The sequence below is a fragment of the Dipteris shenzhenensis genome, chromosome 13 (genome assembly GCF_047967505.1).
Source record: "Dipteris shenzhenensis isolate YYH24624 ecotype China chromosome 13, Dip_SZ_1.0, whole genome shotgun sequence".
NCBI lineage: Eukaryota > Viridiplantae > Streptophyta > Polypodiopsida > Gleicheniales > Dipteridaceae > Dipteris > Dipteris shenzhenensis.
The window spans coordinates 6253435-6257633 of NC_141608.1; positions in this window are offsets into that span (position 1 = coordinate 6253435).

A 4199-nucleotide genomic window follows, 5' to 3' on the forward strand; every position below is an offset into this window, starting at 1 on the left:
TTGATAAAGTTGAGCAATGCGATGTATCTTAAAAATTCTGAGACTGTGAGGATAGTGGTAGCGACTGTTCAATCTGTTTACCTTTGGACTTTCTCTTCTTAATTTATATGTCAAGTGCAACGACGATCAAAGCCAGAGAAAATTGGTAACGTGAGGGTCTGATGGATACGATCTATGGGCATGGGAGGGGATGCATCGATCAACGGCAACGCGCCAAAAGGCAAGGCTAGCGATCGGAACGTCGCAGCCTCGGCAGTTAAACTACTACAAGTTCACACTCACGTGAAATTGACGTACACGTGGAACTCCCTTCCTATTCTATTTTACCCTCCCATACACCCAAGAAATTTTGCTTGAGTCAAAGTTCTTACCCAACAACTCACACAAAATAGGACCAACGTGTAAGAACTTGTCTTTACATGTTACATTATTCAATTGTCGTCATAATGTAATTGTCGTCGTAGCAAAGCAATTATTGTCGTTCGTGCAAAGCTTCTTTTTCTAAACTCTTAAAATTTTTGTTCATTTTTACTTATATTATTGAATAAGTATTTTAACATTAGCTTTAGTATTGATGAGTTATGGACTCTAGCAACTTTAGAGGTATTATCGATCATGAAACTATTTTAAGGCTTGAAAGCTCTGAAACTGCTTCATGGTTTGGGACCCATTCCTTTTTCAGACAACCGGTATGCAATGTATTGTTATCCTAGTTCTCCTTCCTATCCCTTGGCTCATACCATACTATTGTAAATGTTGTAACTCTCCCCTGGTCATCCATGCTTAGTCCACCACTTTTGCAACCCAGAAGTTCACATTCTCATGTTCGTCTGATGGTCGAATTGCAATAAGACAATGGACGTCTCTGTCTACTTCTGGCATAAAAACTCTCTTCTTCGGTCCACAATATGGACGTGGGAGTGGCAATTCAAACTCATTTTCAAAAAGACCACTAGCTGGGCACAAGTCATTACCAACATTTAGCCAAAATAAAGGCCGTTTTGCCTTAACATCATCTTCTCGCATTTTCTCAAGGTCCTTTAACAATTGGTAGATCTTGCTAATTACAACAACAGTATGTTTCTTCCAAGAGGGATTCCAACCAGGAAATATACGTATGATTCGAAGAGCTTTATTCTACCTTTCATACAAAAAGATGGTGAAGTCCAGATAGGTCATAGCACTCCACACTACTTTCGCTTTTTCTTAAAGGATAAAAAACCAGTGATGCAGTGGCACTACTATTCTTATGATACAACATGGAAACCTGAAGAACCTTACAGTCTCTTAACTGCAATTCTGAGCAAAGAAATGCATCCAACATGGGCTCCTATAAAAGAATTCAGTGAGAAATCCAAGGGTGAAATAGAAGGCTTAAAAGCTTTTATTACATACAAAGGGAAAATGCTAACCAGTAAGACCAGATCTGATTTTTGTTGCAGAACATATAAATTTAGCTTTGTGTGAGTATTCACAAAGTCCTGGGCTAGCAAGAACTGATGTATCTTATGATACCACGCACAAGACGCTTGCTTCAGCCCATACAAGGCTTTCTTGAGCTTGCATACCTTGTGCTCTTGTTCCTGAACAACAAAACCCTAGGGTTGATGCACATAGACCTCCTCCTTGAGATCCCCATTGAGGAAGGCGGTCTTGACATCCATATGGTACACAGACCAATCAAAAAACACAGCAAATGAGATGACAGAGCAAATGGTAGTCATCTGATCATCTTGGAATTCCACAAGCATGTGATGATCATGAGCCACGAATGGAACGGAGAAAATATTTTTCCTCAAGTTAGGAACATACCAAACATCACATATATACTTTTTCTTTCCTAAATCCAGAAGGATGGAAACATCTCCCACTCCTGTGATGTCTTGAGTGGCATTATTGGCACAAGTAACCTATCTCCCATGAACACATTTGATTTTTTCAAACCACTCTTTCCTGTGCGTCATGTTCTTCGATGCACCACTATCTAGGTATCTATGGCAGCAAATGAAGAATCCCTAGATGAAGTAAGAGAAGCATCATGTGCAACTAAATCCCCCTTGGCACCAAAGCTGTTCTGAAATGCAGTAAGCACATAATCCTTTCCCTCTTGTGCAAAGTTTGCATGAGATGGTGAAGCATTGGCATTTTTAGCTGGTGCCACATAATTACTACTTGTGCCATTCCTCTTTTTCTCATTGGCAATCCTTTTCTGGCACTCTGCAATGTAATGACCAGGCGTCTTGCAATAATTGCATTTGCCTTTCTTTACCTTTGCACCTTTATCTGCATTCCCTGCATTTGTGTTTGCATTCCCCTCCTTCCTGGGATGATAAGCATGGCTGGTCTTTTTCTAAAATTTACCCTTTCGATGAGTGGTAAGTGCTTGCTCACTCGAACAGGCTGAATTGGAAATTCACATTTCTTCCTGGAAGAGCAAGCCAACTAACTCCTAAAAATTGACTAGAGCAGCCCTGAGCATAATAGTTAAGAAAGTAACAGACGTATCATATGAGGGTGCCAGACTATTGAGGGTGATAGAGACCAATTTCTTGTCTTCTATATCCTCATCAATAGCTTTCCAGTGATCTCCTCCTTGTGAATACTCTTTCTTTTTTATTTATCCTGGAGATCTCTCTTTAGAAGCCTCCCCCTAGCCCAATGCTTGCCAAGTGGCCTCATGCCTTGGTGCCATGTGTCCCATAAGGGACCTTACCATTCTAGCCCTCTCATAGAGCCCATTTGCACCTCTTCATTAATATCTTGGCCTAGACGTAACCCTAGACCCAAACCCTCTAGGCCCCATAGTTTGCAAGCATTGTTGAGCCCTTTGGTTTCCCGCCTGACAATAATGAGATGAAATAGTTTGACCTTCATGCCCTCTTCCTGCATGGACAAGTCATTGAGCTTATTAGTCAAAGCAGTGCTTCTTTCTTCATTCTTCACATTTCACATACTTTTCACTCTATCCCAGATTGTCTTTGAAGTCTTGCAAGACTTGATAATGGACTAATGTGTGTCTTTATAGACAATGCAGTCAAAGACAATGCTTGGGCACCCCTCTAATCAAACCTCTTCTGATCCTCCATGGGAGAGGTAGTAGAAGCCTGAGCGGTAGTGCTCGAAGTGGATGACGCACTCGTGCTAGATCTAGCATGTCTAGCCTCATCACCATTCACAATGTCCCATAAGCCCTTTCCAACCAAGACATTCTTGAGTGTAAATGACCATAAAGCATAATTGGGGCCATCCAACTTGTTGGCCTCAGTCATGGTACCAAAATTCTCTAAAAGAGACATGTTGGCTCAAGAAAACCTGCAAATAAATTTGCAAAGAAAGGCAACAAATGGGCACCTGAAATGCAATTGACTGCTATGCAATCACTTCAGTGGCATATACCGATAGTGGTTGCTATGATATAGCAATAAATCTGTCCCAAAAATTGCTTGCACTAAGCCCTATCCCTGTTGGGATGATAAGTGCAAAAATCTGCCCCAAAGAATCTACTCAATCACAATCCCCTTCCAGGATACAAAATGCAATCAAGCACTATACTTCCACCCCAAAAAATCCAGCTAAATTGTAGCCAAACAATGGTCCATGTTCAAGGTGGTTATACCCAGAGCACTTCTACATTAGACTTCATACAAACACTTCCCATCAAGTATTCAGACACAAAGTCGAGACAGAAGTTGGAGCATATAGTTATTCAATAGCACATTGGAAATAGCAGATACATATCAAAAAGTGTCCCCTTATATTCATTATTATTAGACCATAGCAAAAGATCAATATAGAACTGATAAACAGAGCATCATTGCAATCCGATCAATCTTTGAATCTTGATAGCGGAAGTGAGAGAGGGAGAGAGAGAGGAGTGCACATGATATAGCTACCTGTACACTAAGTGTATTGATAATGAACATGAAGATATACATGTGAACCCCTTAGGCTTAGGGTTAGGTTTTCCCCTATGCCCTATGTGGATAGTGCAATTTACTCTATCTTTAACACCCCCTTGTGAGCACAGTGACTACGTAGCGAAAGCATGTACAATGAGTACAACTTATGTGTACATAACGTGGATTTCCCCCTCTTAAGTTGTGGGTCATCCTTCACCTTTGGGAATAAAACCCAGAAGATAGGCCGAAAGGAAGGGAAGCGAAATATGCAGAAAGTCAAGTCCACCTGGATCAAAGACT